The 23,966-nt window shown below is 39.6% G+C and overlaps 1 pseudogene; it reads right to left on the reverse strand.

The window, feature by feature from the left end:
* Positions 1–21,609, reverse strand: part of LOC125416422 (adenosine 5'-monophosphoramidase HINT1-like) — a 34,245-nt pseudogene extending 12,636 nt beyond the window's left edge.
* Between the last annotated feature and the right edge of the window lie 2,357 nt (positions 21,610–23,966).

The following is a 23,966-nucleotide window of genomic DNA, read 5'->3' on the forward strand; positions in this document are numbered from 1 at the left end:
GTAACAGCACAGCCCAATCAGAGCTGTCAAAGATGCCTTCACATAGCTGCACCTCAAGCTGCGGCTCCAGGGCCGCATTATCCAGCACCTGCACACTTGTGCACATGTGATGGATTTGTCCCGTGGTTCCTACCCATCACCCTGGGGCAGTCTAATGGGCTCTCCGATTCAAGGCATCATTGTTACTGTCTCCATAATACACTATACTGTGCTTCATTGAAATGTGACAGATGTGTGTTTAACCTGACCTCACTCTGTGCACAGTGTCTTCACTCCCAACAAGTCTCAACTGTCAATTCTCTTGATTTATCCTCACTTTCCAGGTATACTAATTGCCAGTAATGGTGTTGACCTCCACAGGGTGGATTGTGTTAACTATGACTTTATTAATCTCTAGGTAGCAAAACTGCAGTGTTTACAAGACAGCCGCTTGTTAAGTTCAGAGCTTAGGCCCCAGCTCCTTGTATCTGTCCCAGCCCCCTGACCCTGAGAGTTAGCACTCTGGATTCCAAATCCTTTTTCCCAGCAGGCCAGGTCCTGACCCCTCCCTGGGAGGGGGGCTTAGGAACACTCCCACAGAATATTTAAGTGAACTCCCAAAAGAGGAACAGGTAGTCTCTCTTCCTTCTTCCCAGTGGTTGTGTTTGTGACCCCTCGGGGCCACCCAAGAGCGCGGAACTCCCATTAAACCTGGATATTTCTTAATTTGGCTTGTTTTGATTTGGCTTGATTGGGATTTTGCGTTAGCAGAGAGCTCGCATTAGGAAAATATTCCTAACATCACTCACTTTCCTCAAATAAACTCTGATTTGCCCAGAAATATCTGGATGCTTTAGACATCTTCAGACTACACTGTGTAAGAAGCAGAGCAAGTGTGAATTTTCCAGGTGTGTTGCATTCTCCCATAGCTAGCCGGTCTTAAGTTCACTGAATCGGGTTACTTGTTTCCCATGGGAGGAAACTGCAGCCCTGATGCTTGCCTATAATGTGAGATTTCTAGCGCCACCTAGTGGCTTACCTGTGCTTCCTACAATGGTGTTGGTCTTTGAACTTGTTCCTGATGTTCTCAGCAATTCTGGCATGTGGGGAGGCTTTGGGTCTTGAATCTCTTAAAGTCATGCATGCTGTGGTGTCAGAGGCCAGCTTCGATAAAAATACCACTTGCCAGGGTAGGGGCATGGGGATCAGAAATGGTAGTAAAGAATACAAAGCCATGAATAAAAATAATAAAACAGAAACATAGGATGGTATTGGGAGGGAGTTCCAGTGAATACTTAAATCCTTGCATTTAATTTTCCATACTCTTGCTGGAGGATGCTGCTTGTTTGCTCCTGGCTGCTTAGTCCTGAAATAATCACACAGAAACTGTATTATTTAAATAATACATTCCTTCTCTCTGACTTTGCCTCCTTTCTCCCAGCATTCAGCTTAGTTTCCCCCCCCCTTCCCTCTGCCTAGCTCTGTTCCCCTATAGCTCAGTTTCTTTATTAACCAATGATATTCACAGCATACAGAGGGGAATCTCACGTGACCAACACAAAAGGGGGAAGTAGCCAACAAAAGACTTCTTTGACATGATACAAAGGAAACCCCGAACAGTTATTTGCTTCAGTACTTTGAACCATCAAGCCATTAGTCCATTCATTAGCATTCTGTTATTTAGGCAGTGAACCCACCCTAGACCAAATGTCCTGAGGGCTGCCATTCCCAAGGTCAAACTTCCTGTTTCTAAGTAGGAGCAGAAGTAAGCTTCCCTATCCTGATCATCTGTCAGGGTGGAGGGGATCTACCTGTGTGGGCCATCTTAATGTCAAAAGAGCCGAGTAACCAAACCCTAGATCAGGATGTGTTTCCCTGATTGTTGTCAACAATTTTGAGCAACCTCAAACTCTCTGACCTTCAGACAAGGTGAAAATAGGCTCACATTTTTGTACAACAGAGAAATCCAAAAGGCAACTTAGCCCCCTTGACTTCAATTTACACAAGTTCCCTTAACTGAGAATGTTCCCCATTAACACATTATATTAACTTTATAGTCAATCTAAAGTCCAACAAAGCAAACTTCTCATATTTTTGTGAACTTTTTGTTAATCATTAATGTTTTACAAACATTTGATAAAAATTGGGTCTAATAAAGATAAGACTGCTATAATATAAAAGGTATTGTATAATGTATGGGAGGCAGAGGCAGGCAGATCTCAGTGAGTTTGAGGTTAACCTGGTCTACAAAGTTAGTTCCAGGAGAGCCAGAGCTGTTACTCAGAGAAACCCTGTCTTAAAAAAGATTTTTTTTTTTCATTTTATATGCCAGCCCCAGCCCTTTCCTTCTCCTGCTACCCACATCCCCCCAATTCCACCCTATCCACTCCTCAGAGAGGGTAAAGTCTCTTGGGGGAGTCAACAAAGTCTGGCATACCAGGCTGAGGCAGGGCTAAGCCTCTAACTCCCTGTATTGAGGCTGAGCAAGGTATCCCACCATAGGGAATGGGCTCCAAAATGTCAGTTCACGTTACTAGGATAAGTCCTGGTCCCATTGCCTGGAGGCCCCTCAACAGTTTAAACCACATAACTGTTATTCACATCCAGAGGGCCTAGATCAGTCCTATGTGGGTCGGCAGCTGTTAGTCTAGAGTCTGTAAGTTCCTACTAGCTAGGGTCAGCTGTCTCTGTGGTTTTCCCAATCATGATATTGACACTCTCACCCCCAAAAATACTTCACCCAACAAAATGCAGGAAGCAGTTTGGAGAGAACTACACCTATATTCCCAAATATTGTCTACAAATGTTTGTTTATATTTAAAGTGGGATATACTATAGAGATTTGCATTGGTTTATTGATACAAATTTAAGGTCAATTTTGTTAAACTGCAATATAGGTATATTTCTGCTCTTGATTAAGGTATTGTGTTTGTGAAGCTCATTTAAAAATGCAATGTATAATTTAAAAATATAAGTTAATAGACAATCATGTATAAGAGTCAAGCTTGTCGTCACATTAGTTAGATTTTCTAGATAGATGTACAGAGATATCTTTCAGATGGATAGGCATTCTTCAAACCTTTCAAAGACTACAGAATATGGCATTTAAAATGTTTAAGAACTTAGGACTTTTCATGACAATGAGACGCATATGCCCCTGACAACAGCAATCTACTTCAAGAGGATGAAGGATACTAAAGAGGCTACTTATGGAGTTGGCTAGCCATTTGGGCAAGAAACCTCTTGCCTGGACTGCTTGATGGTATGCTGTGTGAACTGGACATACAGGACTCACACAGAAATGACTGCTGAACTTGTCTAAAGATGAGATGGTCCTTTGAAGTTCCTGCTTCATGAAAGAATAGAAAGAGTCTGTCATGATGCGGGAGAATTGTCTGTATTCTGTCAATCATATTTTAAATAAATGCTGATTGGCCAGGCAGGAAGTATAGGTGGGAAAACCAGACAGGAAGTAGAGGTGGAGCAAAGAGAACGGGAGTATTCTGGGAAGCAATACAGTATTCCTGCCCAGATCACCGAAGAAGCAACATGTGAGCTGACAGCTGAAAAGTACCAAGCCATATGGCTAACATAGATAACAATAATGGATTAATATAAGTTACAAGGGCTAATAAGAAGCCTGACCTAACGGGCCAATCAGTTTATAATCTTATGGAGTCCTGTGTGTGATTTCTTTGGGACTTGCTGGCTGTGGGGTATCAGGCAGGACAGATACCCCAACAAGCCGGCCCCCCATGTTATACTGTCAGACATTCTGCTGGACACAGAAGAAAGTAACCGACAAACTGCCAGTATAGGCTGAACTGTCTTTAAAATTTCCTGCTTCATAGAAATGTCTGCTGGATACTATGGGCCTGTAGGCTGAAGATGGATGCTCCAAAGTTACAGAAGGACTTTGGATGACTGTCCAGGCAGCAAGATGTCTCTGTCAATTCTTGAGTTTTGGAAGTTTCTTACAATGGAATTCCTGTTTACTTAGGTAATATCATATCCTTCTGGAGTCTTTGATGGAGTTGAAGAATAGATTTGTAGTTATAGCTATAGTTTTCCTCAGTTATGTTAAAAGATAAAGTAGATATAAATATTATAACTGTAATTCTTGCTTGATAACTATTTTGTTATATGTAATTTTACTATGTTAAAGTTAAAGCCTTCCTATTTGTATAAACAGAAAAAGGGAAATGGTGTAGGAGGTCTGGGTTACCTCAGTCAGGATGATTTTTTTCTAGTTCCATCCTCTTGCCTGCAAATGTATTGTTTTTCTTACCTCTGAGTAAATACTCCATTGTGTAAACGTATCACATTTTCTTTATTCATTCTTTGGTTGATGAGCACATAAGTTGTTTTCAGGTTCTGGCTATTACAAATAGTGCTGCTATGAGCATAGTTGAGCAAATGTCCTTGTGGTATGATTGTGCATCCTTTGGGAATATGACCAAGAGTGGTGTTGCTGTGTCTTGAGGTAGATTGATTCCCAATTTTCTGAGAAATCACCATAGTGATTTCCAGAGTGGTTGTACAAGTTTGTACTCCAACCAGCAATGCAGGAGTGTTCTCTTTACTCCAGATCCTCTCCAGCATAAGCTGTCATCAGTGTTTTTGATTTTGGCCATTCTGACAGTGTAAGATGGTATCTCAGAGTCATTTTGATTTGCATTTCCCTGATGACTAATAATACTGAGCAGTTCTTTGAATGTCTTTCGGTCATTTGAGTTTCTTCTGTTGAGAATTCTCTGTTTAGATCTGTACCCCATTTTAAAATTGGATTATTTGGTATTCTGATGTCTAATTTCTTGAGTTCATTATATATTTTGGAAATCAGTCCTCTGTCATATGTGGGATTGGTAAAGATCTTTTCCCATTCTGTAGGCTGCCATTTGGTCTTATTGACCATGTCCTTTGCCTTACAGAAGTTTCTCAGCCCCAGGAGGTCCTATTTAATAATTGTCGCTCTCAGTGTCTGTGTACTGGGGTCATATTTAGTAAGTGGTCTCCTGTACTCATGCATTCAAGGCTACTTCCCTCTTTCTCTTCTATCAGCTTCAGTGTAACTGGATTTATGTGAGATTTTTGATCCACTTGGGATCAAAGTTGGACTTGAGTTTTGTGCAGGGCAATAGATATGGATCTATTTGCATTCTTCTACATGTCAACATCCAGTTATGCAAGCACCATTTTTGAAGAAGCTGTCTTTTTTTCCTTTGTTCAATTTTGGCTTCTTTGTAAAAAATCAGGTGTTCAAAGATCTCCTGAGTAAATTGGGAACTTTGGGACCATGGGAGAGGGTAGGAGGGGAGAAGAAGGAAGAAGAGCAGAGAAAAATATGTAGCTCAATAAAAGCAATTCTTTAAAAAAATCAAGTGTTCATAGGTGTGTGAATTAATATCAGGGGCTTCAATTCATTCCATTGATTCATGCGCCTATCTTTATGCCAATATCAAGTTGTTTTTATTACTGTAGCTCTACAGTAGAGCTTGAAGTCAGAGATGGTAATGTCTCTGAAAGTTTCTTTATTGTACAGGATTATTTTGGCTATCCTGAATTTTTTACTTTTCAATATGAAGTTGAGTACTGTCCTTTTGAGGTCTGTGAAGAATTGTGTTGGGATTTTGATGGGGGATTGCATCAAGTCTGTAGACTGATTTTGGTAAGAATGCCATTTTTACTATGCTGATCCTACCTATCCAAGAGCATGGGAGATCTTTCCATTTTCTGATATCTTCTTCAATTTCTTTTTTTAAAGACCTGAAGTTCTTGTCTTACAGGTCTTTCACTTGTTTGGTTAGAGTTATTCCAAGATATTTTATGTTATTTGTGGCTATTGTAAATGGTGATGTTTCTCTGATTTCTTTCTTAGCCCATTTATCATTTATATACAGGAGGGCTACTGATTTTTTTTTTTTAGTTAATCTTGAATTCTGCCACATTACTAAAGGTGTTTATCAACTGTAGGAGTTCCCTGGTAGATTTTTTTGGGTCACTCCCATATCATCTGCAAAGAGTCAAAGTTTGACTTCTTCCTTTTCAATTTGTATCCCTTGGTCTCCTTTTGATGTCTTACTGATCTAGCTAGAGCCTCAAGTACTGTATTAAATAGCTATGGAGACCGTGGACAGCCTTGTCTTGTTCCTGATTTTAGTGGAATTGGTTTGAGTTTCTCTCCTTTTGATTTGATGTTAACTAAATTGACTGTTGGCTTGCTATATATTGCCTTTTATTATGTTTAGGAATGTTTCTTGTATCCCTGATCTCTCCAAGACCTTTATTATGAAAAGGTGTTGGATTTTGTCGAAGGCTTTTTCAGCATCTAATGAGATGATCATGTGTTTTTTTTTCCTTTCAGTTTATTTATTACATTGACAGATTTTCATATGTTAAACCATCCCAACTTCTCTGAGATGAAGCCTACTTGATCATGGTGGAAGATTTTTTTTGATGTGTTTTGGATCTGGTTTGCAAGTATTTTATTGAGTATTTTTGCATCAATGTTCTTGAGGGATACTGGTCTGTAATTCTCTTTCTTAGCTGCATATTTGTGTGATTTGGGTACCATGGTAACTGTAGTGTTGTAAAAAGAGTTTGGCAATGTTCCTTCTGTTTCTATTGTGTGGAACAATCTGAGGAGTATTGGTATTAGATTTTTTTTTTGATTTTCTGGTAGAATTCTGCACTAAAACCATCTGACCCTGACCTTTTTTTGGTTGGGAGACTTTTGGTGACTGTTTCTATTTCCTTAGGGGTTATAACTCTATTTAAATTGTTTATCTAGTCTTGATTTAGTTTTGGGTATGTGGTACCTATCCAGAAAATTGTCCATTTCTTTTAGATTTTTCAGTTTTGTGGAGTACAGGTTTTCAAAGTATGACCTATTGGTTCTCTGGATTTCTTCAGTGTCTATTGTTATGTTTCTTTTTTCATTTCTGATTTTGTTAATTTGGATATTCTCTCTCTGCCTTTTGCTTTATTTAGATAAGGGGTTGGTTATCTTGTTGATTTTCATAAAGAACCTACCGTTTGTTTTATTGATTCTTTGTATTATTTCGTTGATTTATTAATTTCAGCCCTCAATTTAATTATTTCCTGTCATCTACTCCTCCTGGGTGATTTTGCTTCTGTTTGTTCTAGAGCTCTCAGGTGTGCTCTTAAGTCACTAGTGTGAGAGTTCTTCAGGTTCTTTATATAAGCACTTAGTTGCTTTCATAGTGTTCCATAAGTTTGAGTATGTTGTGCTTTCATTTTCATTGAATTCTAGGAAATCTTTAATTTTTTTCTTTATTTCTTCTTTGACCCAGTGGTGATTCAGTTGAACATTATTCAATTTCCATGGGTTTGTAGACTTTCTGCAATTAGTGTTGTTGTTGAATTCTAACTTTAAACCATGGTGATCTGATAAGATACAGGGGGCTATTCCAATTTTTTTTTTGTTTCTGTTGAGGTTTGTTTTGTTACCAAGTATGTGGTCAGTTTTTGAGAAGGTTCCAGAGGTGCTGAAAAGAAGGTGTATTCTTTTGTGTTTGAGTGGAATGTTCTCTAGATGTCTATTAAGTTCATTTGAGTCATAATATCTGTCAGTTTCCTTATTTCTCTGTTAAGTTTCTGTCTCTGACCTGTCCAGTGGTGAGAGTAGGGTGTTGAAGTAATGTGTAGGGTTTAATGTGTGATTTAAGCTTTAGTAATGTTTCTTTTACAAATGTGGGTGCCCTTGTATTTGGGGCATAGATATTCAGAATTGAGATTTCCTCTTGATGGATTTTTTTCTTCTATAACTAATATGAAATGTCCTCCATCTCTTTTGATTGATTTTAGTTTGAAGTCTATTTTGTTAGATATTAGGATAGCTTCATCAGCTTGTTTCTTAGATCTATTTGATTAGAAAATGTTTCCCCAACCTTTTACTCTGAGGTAATGTCTGTCTCTGAGGTTGAGGTGTGTTTCTTGTACATAACAGGATTCTGTTAGCCTGTGTCTTTTTAGAGGCGAATTGAGTCCATTGATATTAAGAGATATTAATGACCAGTGATTGTTGTTTCCTGTTATTTTTGGTTTTGTTGGTGGTGGTGCCAGTGTCTGTGTGTTTCCCTTCTTTGGAGTTTGCTGGTGTGAGGTTATTTATTGCCTGTGGGTGCAGCTAACTTCCTTGGGTTGGAGTTTTTCTTCTACTAGTTTTTGTGGGACTGGGTTTGTAGATAGATATTGCTTAAATCTGGTTTTGTCATGGAATATCTTGTTTTCTCCATCTAGGGTGATTGAAAACTTTGATGGGTATAATAGTCTGGGTTTGCATCCATGGTCTCTTAGTATTTGCAGAATGTCTGTCCAGGATCTTCTAGCTTTCAAAGTTTCCATTGAGAAGTTGAGTGTAATTCTGATAGATCTGCCTTTATATGTTACTTGGCTTTTTCCTTTGTAGCTCTTAATAATATTTCTTTATTCTGTATGTTTAGTGTTTTGATTATTATATGGTGAGGGAACCTTTTTGTTTTTTTGTTTTTTGGTCCAGTCTGTTTGTTGTTCTGTAAGCTTCTTGTACTTTCATAGGCATATTCTTCTTAAGGTTAGGAAAGTTTTCTTCTGTAATTTTGTTGAATATTTTTTTGTGCCTTTGTACTGGAGTTCTTCTCTTTGTATACCTATTATTCATAGGTTTGCTCTTTTCATGTTGTCTCACATTTCCTGGATGTTTAAGGATGTGTTAAGAATTTGTTAGATTTAACATTTTCTTTGACCAACTAATCTGTTTTCTTTATCATATTCTCAATACCTGAGATTCTCTCTTCCTTCTCTTGCATTCTGTTAGTTATGATTGTGTCTTCAGTTCCTGTTCATTAACCCAGATTTTCCATTTCCAGACTTCCCTTGCTTTATGCTTTTTTAAATTGCCTCTATTCCAATTTTCAAGTCTTAAACTGTTTCCTTCACTTTTTTGATGGTTTTTCTTTCTTGACTTTCTTGGCTTTTTTTTTAAGGGATTTGTTGATTTCTTCCAATTTTTTTATTTGTCTTTTCCTCCATTTCTTTAAGGGAATTTTTCATTTCCTCTTTCAGGGTCTCTATCATGTTCATAAAGTGACTTTTAAGGTCGTTTCTTCTGCTTCCTCTGTGTTGGAATGGTCAAGGCTTGCTGTTTGTAGAACCACTCGTTTCGGGTGCTGCTATATTGCTTCTAACGTTGTTTAATGCACTCTTTTTTTAAGATTTAATTTTTTATATACATTGGTGCATTGCCTGCTTGTGTGTCTGTGTGAAGGTGTCATCAGGTCCTCTGGAGCTGGAGTTACAGACAGTTGTGAGCTGCCATGTGGGTGCTGGGAATTGAACACGGATCGTTTGGAAGAATAGCCAGTGCTCTTAACCCCTGAACCATCTCTCCAGCTCCTGTTTAATGTACTCTTACACTGTCATCTACCTAACTCTTCCTCCAATTGGTGCAGGTGGGGCCTGTAGTTCCAGGGGTTGCTGATGCGTTGGGGTGGGGTATGGTTGGTGGGAAAGGATGCTGTTGCCTGTCACTGGGACTGCGGTAGGTTGGGGGGCATGGATGTGCCCCCAGGGGCTGGAGCCTAGAAAGCAGGGTTGTCCAGCAGGGAGCTCAGACACTCACCTCTTCCTCCAGGAGCAGGTGGGGTCTGCCTAGTCTTATTGTAACTTGTTATGCTGTGTTTGGTTGATAACCCTCCCTCTTTTCTGAAGGCAAACAAAGGGGAGTTCAGTTCCCAGCACACTGATGCGAGAAGAGCACCCAGCACTGACCAGCTGCCCTCCCACATGCACTGTTGCATGCATGTCCCCACAATTACATACATAATTCACAACAATGGTAATTAATAATAATTTTGAAAAGACAATGCATATCAAATTCAACTTTCCTTTCAAAACTAAAGAAACTGGGCATAGAACAAGTGTTCAGCAGTTTTTCACCCATCAGTTAATTTGGTTTTCAGTCTCTCAGTCAGTGTCCAGCAGGGTTGATGCTATTTCTTTTATTCACAGAAAGACATTAGGTTGAACCCTCAACTCTGGCTCTTGGGAGGAAAGTTCAAATACCCATATATCTCAAACAGAAGAGTATTCAGTGCCCCTCACCTCAATTCCATGCACCCAATTACTATTTCTTCCAAGCTGGTTATTCACACCCTTCCCTGTCAAGACTCTAATTCTAGTTTATGTGCACTCAGATCTTAGTGAGTCAGACAGAAACAAATCATAGAAATAAAACACAGTGGTTCTTAACACCTTCCTCAGAGACCAAAGCTCTATTGTCTTCAAAGTACCACAAACTGCCATGCCCATGCTTGCTGATGCAGTTGAGTGTGGGTTGGTTGACACACAACACTGACCAGAGGTGATGTCCAGTACCGTCCTTGGCGTCTCCCACATTGCTACTTTCAGGTTGATGTCATCACAAAGGCTTCCAAGTTAATATTCATCTGAGTATAGATAATTAGGATGGACAGAAGTGCTGAAATGATAAGGAAATTGTATAGTGCAGGATCAGACGGTATGAAAAATGACTTCTGACAGCTACAACAATAGATTTTTATTACTGGCTAGAGAGTCAGTCTTTCCATCACAAAATAACTGCATAGTAAAGATTTGTCGGTCATAAACTGAAGTTAGGACTGATAGTCATTACTAAATTATTTCACCTTCATAGCCCTGCCTGGAGGTAAGGGAACTTAGACATTCAAATGTGCAAACATGTTCTTTATATCAACTGCATTATCAACCCACCAAAGCCGTGCCTCATCCTCCTCATTCCAGACTTCCAGGGCAGACATCAACTACATCATCGGTCCACGAAAGCAATTTCTCATCCTTCACATTCCAGACTTTCAGTGCGCACAGAATCTGAGATGACTTGTATACAGCATTTCTACACCTATTGATCCAAATATAAAAATATGTGTATATATACATATATATATACATGCCTGTGTGTGGCAGTCCAAGCTAACCTTGGTTTCACACACCCTATTAATGTAACTGACCTTTGTGGAGAATTTGGGTCCAGAGTTGCTAAAAACTCTTGTCTTACACTGATCCCACTGCCCAGTATGAATATATATACATGTGTATATGTACATATTTGCATCTATTTGTATATATGTGTCTGTATGTAAGTATGTATGTACAGTGCAGTGCCGGTAATCCCAAATTCATAATTCATTAAGCTTTAATTCATTGTCCATGACATGTAACATACTATGTTTAGTTTAGAAGTGGAAAGGACAGAATTTTGAGGTACATTCCCACATTCAAGATGCTCACTGCATAGTTTGTAGGTCTCTAAACTTTAAAAACAACACAAATATAAAATAGTAATTTTATAAAATTAATTATGAAGTAAAAATAATAAAAATAATTTATTTTAAATTACTAACTTGATTTTTGGACCCTTCTAAATAGATTATAGTAAAATCCACAATGCAAATCCACTATACAGTTGTCAAACCTAATGCTTTGCATGTTGGTATAAAGTCAGCAATATTGACTAACCTGCAGACGGTGGAACAATAAATACAGAAGTTCATGTTAGGCAATATAACCTTGACTACATACCCCTGTTAATGTAACAAGCCTCTGTGGAGAATGTGGAACCAGAGTTCCTCAAGGCTCCTGTCTCAAGCTGTCCTCACTGTCCAGCATTGAGGCAGCTCTCAACAAACATATTAAATCCATCACTGGAAAGCAAATTGAGCGATGTATTTACTTACACATCAGCAGTAACATTTTGGTAATTTTGTTCAGGCTTTCTGTTACCACCATGTCCTCTGCCAGTGACTGGAACTCAAAAACGTGTCATATAAGTAGATTTTAGTATGATCATCTATTTACCAATCTGAAAAACACGAGCTAATCAGACTTAAAGGTGTGGGGATAACAGCTTCAAAAAAAACTTTAAAATATAGCAACAAAAGGGCTCAAATTATTAATGCCCCAGCCCACTGGGGGAGTGTATAAGTAAGCTGGCTGAACAAGCTGGGGGAGCAGGTCAGTAAGGGGTCTTCCTTTATGCTTCAGTTCCCGACTCCAGGTTTCTGCTTGAGTTCCTGCCCTGACTTCCCTCAGCAATGGACTGCAAGCTGTAAGATGATTTCCTCCCCAAGTTTCTTCTGGTCATGGCCTTTACCGCAGCAATAGAAAGCAACGAAGACAAGGCACAACCAGCAATGCTCTTCAAACTATTCTGTGAAACAGAAGGGGAGGAGAGATTACAAAATTCACCCCACAAGACTCGAATTGATCTCATACAGAGGAAGCCGGAGAGAAAGGCAGGTCCCCTGGAGATGGAGTTGTGAGCTACCATGTGGGTGCTGGGGACTGACCCGGGGTCCTATGGAAGAGGGATCAGTGCTCTTAACCTCTGGGTCATCTCTCCAACCCGCCATGGCTCTTTCATTTGTGCAGTCTTTAGTCATTTTTCACAGTGCTGATTTCCCACATGGCTTTCACATTCCAAATTCTTGCACGCACAGAAGCGTCAGGATATCTTTTCCGTGAGGACTTTCCTAAGCAGAGATGTAATTAGCGTCCTCTGCTCCATGGAGTTTAGACAGATAAGAGAAGAGGATGCAGGGACAGTAACAAAGGAAGAAGAGAATGAAGAGCAGAGGAAAAGGAAACCATGGGTACTCACCAGGCTGTGCACAGGCTTGTACTTGAGCCCCTGCTTGTTCTGGATCCTTTTCAGCGGCCTGTGGTTAAAGTTAGGCACCCCAAAGGACTTGGCCAACCCTGAATCCTTACACTTCTCTGTGGCCTGGCGTAGGGAAGGTGGTAAAGAATGAGTTATGGCTATAAATGCATTGCTAGAAACAACACTGTCAAGAAAGGAAAGTAAATCTAGCTGCGTTGATGAGCAAGAAGGGAGAACCTGGTTTTAAACATGGGCAGAGGACAATGGCAGAAGGAATGCCTTTGCTCTCCTTAGCAACCAGAGAGATCATTTCATACAGAGGAAGATGTTTGCTCCAGTGCTCTCCCAGTTGTCTCTAGTATATTCCAATAAATCCTCCTCCCCACAGCAGCAAACTAGCCTAGTAAAGATCATGGGTTTCTTGATCTAAAGATGCATATCTGATTCTCACGGGTGAAGCTGAGACTTGCTCCCTCTCTTCACTTCCTGTGATCTATATCCCAAGTACTCACTTCCCAGGTATCACGGAGATCCACTGTGTCGAATAGCAGTTTCCCATTTTTATCTGTTGGATTAAGACCATTGCCTGGCTAGAATAGAAGCAGCCATTATGACCTCACCAATTTCATGACTGTCCTCATAGCAATGCCCCCTTAGTATACAGAGGGCTCCTCTGTAAATTAAGTTTATATTTGCAAACAATTTTTGCATGTGAAGTTGTAAGGAATATTTAAAAGGTGTCAGATTCCTCTAATTTTCTCACATCTATTTTATGTGTTAATTTACAAATTTCCCTGAGTATCCTACTTGACTTGCATTACTCTTTAATACCATTGCAATTTCCCCTAGAGAAACATCTGTCTGCCACCGAGAAAGTCAGTAGTTACATGGTCATGAGCCTCAGCAAATGAACAATTGCAGTCTTTTTTTAAAATTTTAATTAATTTATTTATTAAAATTTTTCACCTCTTCCCCACCTCCCTTTTCTCTCCTCCTGCCGACCTCCCACTCCCTCTCTAGTCTTAAGAGCAGTTGGGGTTCCCTGCCCCGTGGGAAGTCCAAGGTCCTCCCGCCTCCATCCAGGTCTATAAAGGTGAGCATCCAAACAAACCAGGCTCCCACAAAGTCAGTTCATGCAGTAGAATCAAAACCCAGTGCCATTGTCCTTGTCTTCTCAGTCAGCCTTCATTGCCACCACGTTCAGAGTGTCCATTTTGATCACATGCTCCATCACTCCCAGTTCAGCTGGCCTTGGTGAGCTTCCATTAGATCCGTCCCACCGTCTCAGTGGGTGGACGCACCCCTCGTGATCCTGACTTCCTTGCTCAGGTTCTCCCTCCTTCTGCTTTTCATTTGGACCTAGGGAGCTAAGTCCAGTGCTCCAATGTGGGTCTCTGTCTCTATCTCCATCCATCGCCAGATGAAGGTTCTATGGTGATATGCAAGATATTCATCAGTGTGGGTATGGCACAAGGCCAGTTCAGGCACCCTCTCCTCTGCTGCCCAAGGAACAATCTGGGGACCTCTCCTTGAATCTGGGAACCCCTTTAGAGTCAAGTCTCTTGCAAATCCTATAATGATTCCCTTAATTAAGATATTTACTTCCCTGCTCCCATATCCATCCTTCCTCCATCCCACCCATCCCATTCCCCCAAGCTTTCCCAAATCCTCCCCTTCTCCCTTCCCTATACCTGTATCCCCTTACATCAACCCCCTCCCCTGTGCACCCAAGTTTTGCCTGGCAATCTTGTCTACTTCAAATATCCAGAAGGATAACTATATGATGGGTGTGGGAGAATTGTCTGTATGCTGTCAATCATGTTTTAAATAAACACTGATTGGCCAGGCAGGAGGTGTAGGCGTGGGGGGCTGGGCAGGACAGAAATCCGAACAAGCAGGCCCGGCCTTTTCATGTTACAATATGATTTTCTTTGGGTTTGCCTTCTTATTTAGCTTATCTAGGATCACGAATTATAGGCTCAAAGACCTTTAATTATGGCTAGAATCCACTTATGAGTGAGTACATATCATATTCCTCTTTTTCGGTCTGGGTTACCTCACTCAGTAAAGCGTTTTCTATTTCCATCCATTTGCATGCAAAATTTAAGATGTTATTGTTTTTTACCCCTGAGTAAAACTCTAATGTGTATATGTTCCACACCTTCTTTAACCATTCTTTTATTGAGGGGCACCTAGGTTGTTTCCAGGTTCTGGCTTTTACAAATAGTGCTGCTATGAACATAGTTGAACAAATGCTTTTGTAGTATGATAGGGCATCTCTTGGGTATATTCCCAAGAGTGGAATTGCTGGGTCCTGAGGGAGGTTTACTCCCAGTTTCCTGAGAAACTGCCACACTGATTTCAACAGTGGCTGCACAAGTTTGCATTCCCACCAACAATGGATGAGTGTTCCCTTTACTCCACATCCTCTCCAGTATAGGTTATCATTGGTGTTTTTTATTTTAGCTAGTCTGACAGGTGTAAGAAGGCATCTCAAAGTTGTTTTGATTTGCATTTCCCTGATTGCTAAGGAGGTTGAGCATGACTTTAAGTGTCTTTTGGCCATTCAAAGTTCTTCTGTTGAGAATTCTCTGTTCAGTTCAGTACCCCATTTTTTAATTGGGTTAATTAGAATTTTAGTGTCTAGTTTCTTGAGTTCTTTGTATATTTTGGAGATCAGACCTTTGCCTGATGAGGGGTTGGTGAAGATCTTCTCCCAGTCAGAAGGTAGCCTTTTTGTCTTAGTGACAGTGTTCTTTGCTTTACAGAAGATTCTTAGTTTCAGGAGGTCCCATTTATTCATTGTTTCTTTTATTGTCTGTGCTACTGGGGTTCTACCTAGGAAGTGGTCTCCTGTGCCCATGTCTTGTAGACAACTTCCCACTTTCTCTTCTATCAGGTTCAATGTGGTCAGACTAATATTGGCCATTTGGACTTGAGTTTTGTGCATGGTGATAGATATGGATCTACTTTCATTCTTCTACAGGTTGACATTCAGTTGTGCCAGCACTATTTGTTAAAGATGCTTTCTTTCTTCCATTGTATACTTTTAGCTCCCTTGTCAAAAATCAGATGTTCATAGGTTTGTGGGTTAATATCCGGGTCTTCTATTCGATTCCATAGGTTGACTCCTCTGTTTTTATGCTAGTGCCAAGCTGTTTTCAATACTGTAGCTCTGTAATAGAGTTTGACGTCAGGGATAGTAATGCCTCCAGAAGTTCCTTTATTGTATAAGATTGTTTTGGCTATCCTGGGTTTTTTGTTTTTTCATATAAAGCTGATTATTGTTCTCTCAAGGTCTGTGAAGAATTTTGATGGGGATTGCATTGAATCTATAGATTACTTTTGGTAGAATTGTCATTTTTACTATGTTGATCCTCCCAATCCAAGAGCAAGGGAGATCTTTCATTTTCTGGTATCCTCCTCAATTTCTTTCTTCAAAGACATAAAGTTCTTGTCAAATAGGTCTTTCACTTCCTTGGTTAGAGTTATCCCAAGATATTTTGTGCTATTTGTGGCTATCATGAAAGGTGATGTTTCTCTGATTTCCCTCTCTGCTTCTTTATCCTTTGTGTATAGGAGGGCAACTGATTTTTTGGAGTTGATCTTGTAACCTGCCATATTACTAAATGTGTTTATCAGCAGTAGAAGTTCTTCGGTAGAGGTTTTGGTGTCGCTTATGTACACAATCATATCATCTGCAAATAATGAAAGTTTAACTTCTTCCTTTCCAATTCGAATCCCCTTGATCCCCTTATGTTGTCTTATTGCTATTGCTAGGACTTCAAGCACTATATTGAAGAGGTATGGAGAGAGTGGACAGCCTTGTCGTGTTCCTGATTTTAGTGGAATGGCTTTGAGTTTCTCTCCATTCAATTTGATGTTAGTTGTCGGCTTGCTGCAAATAGCTTTTATCATATTTAGGCATGATCCTTGTATCCCTAATCTCTCCAACACCTTTATCATAAAGGGGTGTTGAATTTTGTCAAATGCTTTTTCAGCATCTAATGAAATGATCATATGGTTTTTTTCTTTCTGATTATTTATATGATGGATTACATTAATAGATTTGCATATGTTGAACCAGCCCTGCATCTCTGGGATGAAGCCTACTTGATCATAATGGATAATTTTTCTAATGTGTTCTTGGATTCGGTTTGCCAGTATTTTATTGAAAATTTTTGTGTCGATGTTCATGAGTGAGATTGGCCTGTAATTCTCTTTCTTGGTTGTATCTTTGTGTGGTTTTGTTATCAGAGTAACTATAGCTTCGTAAAAAGAATTTGGCAAAGAGTCTTCTGTTTCTATATTGTGAAATACATTAAGGAGTATAGATATTAGCTCTTCTTGGAAGTTCTGGTAGAATTCTGCATTGAAACCATCTGGTCCTGTGCTTTTTTTGGTAGGGAGGTTTTTGATAACAGCTCCTATTTCTTTGTGACTAACAGGTCTATTTAGATTGTTCACCTGGTCTTGGTTCAACTTTGGTATATGGTACTTATCTAAAAAGATGTCCATTTCTTTTACATTTTCCAATTTTGTTTCATACAGGCTTTTGTAGTAAGATCTAATGATTCTCTGAATTTCCTCTGTGTCTGTGGTTATGTCCCCCTTTTCATTTCTGATCTTATTAATTTGCGTGTTCTCTCTCTGCCGTTTGATTAGTTCGGCTGGGGGTTTGTCAATCTTGTTGATTTTCTCGAAGAACCAGCTTTTTGTTTCATTGATTCTTTGGATTGTTTCTCTGTTTCTATTTCATTGATTTGAGCCCCCAGTTTGATTATTTCCAGTCTTCTACTCCTCCTGGGTGAATCTGCTTCTTTTTTTTCTAGAACTTTCAGATATGCTGTTAAGTCTCCAATGTGTGCTTTCTCCGATTTCTTTAATTGGGCACTTAGTGCTATGAATTTTCCTCTTAGCACTGCTTTCATAGTGTCCCATAGGTTTGAATATGTTGTGCCTTTATTTTCATTAAATTCAGGTAAGACTTTAATTTCTTTCTTTATTTCTTCCTTGACCCAGGGGTGATTTAGTAGTTGACTGTTCAGCTTCCATGAGTTTGTAGGCTTTCTGGGGGTAGCATTGTTGTTGAATTCTAACTTTAATCCATGCTGATCCGACAAGACACGGGTGGTTACTAATATTTTTTTGTATCTATGGAAGTTTGCTTTGTTACCGAGTATGTGGTCAATTTTCAAGAAGGTTCCATGAGCGGCAGAGAAGAAGGTATATTCTTTCCTATTTGGGTGGAATGTTCTATAGATGTCTTTTAAGTCCATTTGATTCAATACCTCCAACAATTCTCTTATTTCTCTGTTAGGTTTCTGTCTGATTGACCTGTCCATTGGTGAGAGAGATGTGTTGAAGTCTCCTACTATTAGTGTGTGTGGTTTGATAACTGCCTTGAATTCTAGAAGTGTTTCTTTTACATAAGTGGGTGCTTTTATATTAGGGGCATAGATATTCAGGATTGAGACTTCCTCCTGATTAATTGTTCCTGTTATGAGTATGAAATGTCCATCTCCATCTCTTCTGATTGATTTTAGTTGGAAGTCAATTTTGTTAGATATTAGAATGGCCACACCCGCTTGTTTCTTAGGTCCATTTGCTTGGAAAACCTTTTCCTAACCCTTTACTCTGAGTAGATGTCTGTCTTTGTGGTTGAGGTGTGTTTCTTGTAAACAGCAGAATGTTGGATCCTGTTTTCGTATTCAATCTCTTAGTCTGTGCCTTTTTATAGGTGAATTGAGTCCATTGATATTAAGTGATATTAATGACCAGTGGTTGTTGACCCCGGTTATTTTTTTTTGTGGGGGGGGTAATAGAGTTTGTGTGTTTCCCTTCTTTGAGTTGTACTTGTGAAGGGTCGCTAGATGTCTGAGTTATTGTAGGCAGTGTTGGCAATGTTGGGTTCCTTGGATTGTGACTTTTCTTCTATTACTTTCTGTACGGCTGGATTTGTGGCTACGTATTGTTTAAATTTGTTTTTATCCTGGAATATTTTGTTTTCTCTGTTGATAGTGAATGATAGCTTGGCTGGGTATAGTATTCTAGGCTTGCATCCATGATCTCTTAGTTTCTGAAGTACCTCTATCCAGGACCTTCTGGCTTTCATGGTTTCCATAGAGAAGTCTGGTGTAAGTCTGATAGGTTTACCTTTATAACTTACTTGACCTTTTTCCTTTGCAGCTCTTAATATTCTTTCTTTAATCTGTATGTTTTGTGTTTTGATTATTATATGGTGAGGGGATTTTTTTTTATCCAGTCTATTTGGTGTTCTGTATACTTCTTGAACCTTCACAGGAATATTGTTCTTTAGGTTAGGAAAGTTTTCTTCTACAATTTTGTTGAATATATTTTCTAGGCCTTTGATCCACAATTCTTCTTCTTCTTCTACCCCTATTATTCTTAGATTTGGTTTTTTTTTATTGTGTCCCAGCTTTCTTGAATATTTTGTGATGAGAATTTGTTGGATTTGCTGTTTTCTTTGATCAGAGCGTTTATTTTCTCTATGGCGTCTTCAGAATCTGAGATTCGTTCTTCTATCTCTTGTATTCTATTGGTTATGCTTGATTCTATAGTCTCTGTTCATTTACCTAGATTTTCCATATCCAGCCATCCCTCGGTTTGTGTTTTCTTCATTGCCTCCATTTCAGTTTTCCATTTTTGAACTGTTTCCATTACCTGTTTGATTGTTTTTTTCTTGGTTTCCCAGGGTGTCATTTACAGATTTATTCATTTCTTCAAACTTTTTGTTATACTTCTCTTCCATTTCTTTAAGGGAGTTATTCATACCCTGTTTAAGGGACTCCATTGCTTTCATAATGACACTGTTTTCCACTTCATCCGGAATAGGGTGTTCAAATCCTTCTGTTGTAAAATCGCTGGGATCTGGTGCTTTCATGTTGTTTTTCAGATTGTTGGAGGAATTCTTGCCTTGGCGCCTGCCCATCTCTTCCTTCAAATGTTCTCCAATGGATCTTCTGGTACAGGATCTGGATCCCTTTTTGGCCAGGGGCCTTGCCCTCTAATGGATCTTCTGCTACGGGATCAGTTCCCCTTGCTGCCCAGGAATCTCACTGACAAAAGGCCTACTTTGTTGCAGGCAGGCTATTAAAACAAAGGAACTCCCTCCTGCCCGGTTACATTCACCACCCCATCCCAGCGCCCAAAGAGGCCGAGCTGGGGGATTTTATGGCCCTGAGGAAGGAAGGAATAAGGGAAGGGGTTCCTGGGTGAAATCTTGGATGAAATAGGAGGAGAGATCGTTTATCAGGGTGAAGCAGCCCCTGCAGAATGCCCAGGGAGATAAGGGTGTTGGGGAATGTCTGTGTTCCTTTGCTGGGCTTCTGCTGTGGGTCAGGAGCACACTCACCCCTCCGATGGATCTTCTGCTACAGGATCAGTGCCCCTTGCTGGCCAGGAATCTCGCTGACAAAAGGCCTACCTTGCTGCAGGCAAGCTATTAAAACAAAGGAACTCCCTTCTGCCCGGTTGCACTCACCACCTTGTCCCCCGTCTTGACATGGTTACAGAATCAGTGTTCCCATCAGTGTTAATTTCCCCGACATGTCAAAGATCAAAGGTTAGACTTGGCAGTTAACCATTGTTCATCAAGGGACCAGGAATGCAGTTTACCTAGTAGGTAGAGTGTTTGATATGGTATGCACAAGGCCCCAGGTTCAATCCCCAACACTGTATATATCAAGTATGGTGGCACTTGGCTGTAATTCCATAACTCTGGAGCTAGAAGGATGAGAGGTTCAAGGTCATCCTCTATTACTTGGTGAGCTACATGAGACCTTGTCTTGAAAATAAACAAGTGAATAAAGAAATAAGTATTGGGTCTGTGGACATTTTTTCAGATATAAGAAATATGAAGTAAGAAGAAAGGAAACATGGAAACAGGGAAGCAGATAGGCCACTGGGTCAGAATAACCATAGGGTTAATTTTCTCTAAAATCATTGATAATTAAATCTGAAAAAAATCAATAGTATCAACATTCAGTTGTAGATTCTGAAACTTATGGAAGCTCCTCAGGACAAGGAATTCTGTTTGCAGTCCTTCAGGGGTATACAAGTGAAGTATAGACAAGTCCAGGGCCCAACTAGGAAGTGTGACTCATTAATTTTGGGGGGTGTGAACATTGTAGGTGTTTACTGAGAAATCTATTTTACAGGTCATAAGGTCGCACATCTTACTGAGCAAATAACTTCAACCAATGTCTCTCAAAAATCAGCATCTTATGGCTTATGTTTGTCACCCTGAGTTTGATTTATTTTATTCTATTTTTTATTCGTAGTTCAACATGTCAAGGGTCATACAAAGGGGAATAAATCATGGGGAGACATCAGTAGTTAAGTATCGCTTTTGTTGACTAAAAATATCAAGATGGGTAAAACTTTCATTACTGCTAGACATGGACTAAGATTTGTCTTTTGTTTTGTTACATATTATTTTAAAAATGCTAAAGTGCATGCCAAGCTCTGACCACATTCCAGGTGCAACATTAATTCATTTGATCTGCTTTTCTTCTCTGTGAGTTATGTGGTATTATTTTTATTGACATTAGCAGATAAGATAACAAAGCCATGGATTTTAAGGAAGTGCTCAGTGTAAACCAGCCAATTAAAGAATTCAAAACCATTCCGCATGAGCTGGGCATGTTGGTGCACCCCTGTCACTCCAGCACTCAGATGGTTGAAAAAGGATGACCAAAAGCTTCGATTGAGACCAGCAGATCAACATAGCCAGGACCTGTGCAATAGTTTAATGTAATCGGCCCCCATACTCTCATAGGGAGTGGCACTATTAGGAGGTGTGGCTTTACTGGAGTGGGCATGGCCTTATTGGAGGAAGTGTTTCACTGGAAGGGTGGACTTTGAAGTTTCCTATGCTCAGGATACTGCCCAGGGTCTTAGTCAACTTCTCAGCGACTCCTCCAGCATCATGTCTGCCCACATACCGCCATGCTCCTCATCATGATGATAATGGCTGAAACTCTGAAACTGTAAACAAGCCACCGCAATTAAACGCTTTCTTTATAAGAGTTGCCACAGTCGTGGTGTCAATTCACAACATTAGAAACCCTACCTAAGACAATTCTCAAAAACAAGAATGTTGGATCGCCAGTACAGCACTCTTTCCTGGGAGGCGCCACTGCGGTTATTATTTAGTTCTTGTGTTCTTTTCACTTGCTTAAGTTTGTGCAGTTATTAGATGTTAGAAAGCAAACAATTTCAAAGAAAAACATATCAGTGGGTCCAGTTGTGCATATCAACAATCCCAGTACATGGAGGCAAAAGGATCTGGATTCAATGCTAATCCTGGCTACACAGCTAGTTCAAAGCCAGATCCATCTCACAAAAAAATGAAAGTAGAGAGATTAACTTCAAAATTAAAAAGATTAAAAGTAAAAGAGCTCACAGTTTGAAATGAGGATAAAGACTCAATCAAGGTTATTTTCAAGATTAATTTTCATGCTAGAAGGTACAGATAAGCCACGAACCATGAACAAGCCATATTTGCTGTCAATGGAGAAACACTGGAAAAGTCAAACCTGTAGCAATAAGTTAAAAGAAAAAAGATAAGCAGACACAGTTCTAAAGATGTTTTCCAAATGTATCAGTCTAGAGTGATTTGGCTTCCTTGTTTTTCATATGAACTGTCTTGAGTGGGTTCCATGATATTCATGCATCACGTTTCTTGAAATTTGCCTAGGTCTAAATAAATCATCAGTAGAATTAGTGGTTGTGGTCTGAAAAAATATGGCTCCTAAAAGGAGTGGCACTATTAGGAGATGTGGCCTTCTTGGAGTAGGAAGTGTGCCACTGTGGAGACAGGCTTTGTGGTCTCTTCATGCTCAAGACATGGGCGATATTTCCGTTTGCTTCCCTCTGCCCTTGGATCAGGATGCAAGGACTCCTAGCTTTAGCGCCATGGTCACCTGCATGCAGCCTTGCTTCCCGCCATGACAATAATGGACTAACCTCTGAACTGTAAGTGAGCCACCCTAACTAATTAAATGTTTTCCTTTATAAGAGTTGCTATGACCATTGTGTCTCTCCACAGCAACAGAAACTCTCACCAGGACAGTGGTCATGCTGACCTCTGAAATAAAATGGGTATGAAGATGCCAGCTGCCTACCTTCATTGACACTGGGGAACGAATAAGACAGAGGTCAACATAATCCAACTGCAGCTTTTCAGGGACTTTTCCAGGCAAGGCCGGGCCACATGTGGTCTATGACATGTGGAGGGAAGCTGTAAATGTTAGATAGAGAGTGCTATAATGTTAACACATTGTCCAAATCTGTGGATTTCTTTTACCCAAAATTCAGACTTTTTCAATTGGTCAGAAACTGATGACCATAGAAAAAAAATATTGTCTTTAATCTTGAGTTTTCCCTTGCCTGATATATTAATGTCAAGTCTTATACATATCTGGATTTTATTAATAAATGTGTAGGACAATGGGAGGAAATTATTAGTACCTGTGTAAAAATTGGATATAAAAATAGTAGCAACCATTCTCTGAGTTATATTTCACTAGAGTTTACAAAGGGAGCTTCTATCTTATCCCTTCATCCCTTCACTCAATAGCAAAGAGTTAATGCATATGAAGAGTTAATATATAAATATTCCTGATATTTAAATATATTACAGACACAATCCAAGCCTCTAGCAACGTTTTATGAGATTCTCAGGAAACAAATGATTGTTCTCTATCACTGACAAAGTGAAAAATGGATGTTAAGAACCCTAAGAAATATTAGTTACCTAAGTGACAAGGAAGCTATGGTCTTATCATAGCTCTGTCCATGTTAAATCAAATTGTTTTCTGGTAAGACTGAGAAAAACAAAATAATTTTACAGTGAAGTTACAAATTCAAACATTGTGGTGAGAAGAGATCCATCAACTTCCTCTGTTTTCAACACTGATTGAGCACATGCAATTAAACAGTAGGCCAATATGTCTAATTCGACTACTGATCAACTCATACAAACATCAATGCAACAGTTTTATTCATTTGCACACTATGTATGCATAATACCCTTCAAGTGTAGACCGACAGCCTCTGCCAGCACACTCTAAAATTTTACTCTCCCAGAGGAAAGCAGTCATTCATAAACCCTGCTCTTTGTACAGGACCATTCACTACATAGGCATGAGCCTTTGAGAGCCAGGCACAGAATGTTATAGTTTTAATCTTAACTGCTCCCTGATGGATCAAGTGATTGAAACATGAGGGCTTTAACCTCCCCTGTAGGTCAGTTCCTTTGTGAATTTACAATTTGATGCCATCATTGGGAAATAGTAGAAATGAT

This window comes from Myodes glareolus, chromosome 1 (genome assembly GCF_982192425.1).
Source record: "Myodes glareolus chromosome 1, mMyoGla1.1, whole genome shotgun sequence".
Taxonomy (NCBI): Eukaryota; Metazoa; Chordata; class Mammalia; order Rodentia; family Cricetidae; genus Myodes; species Myodes glareolus.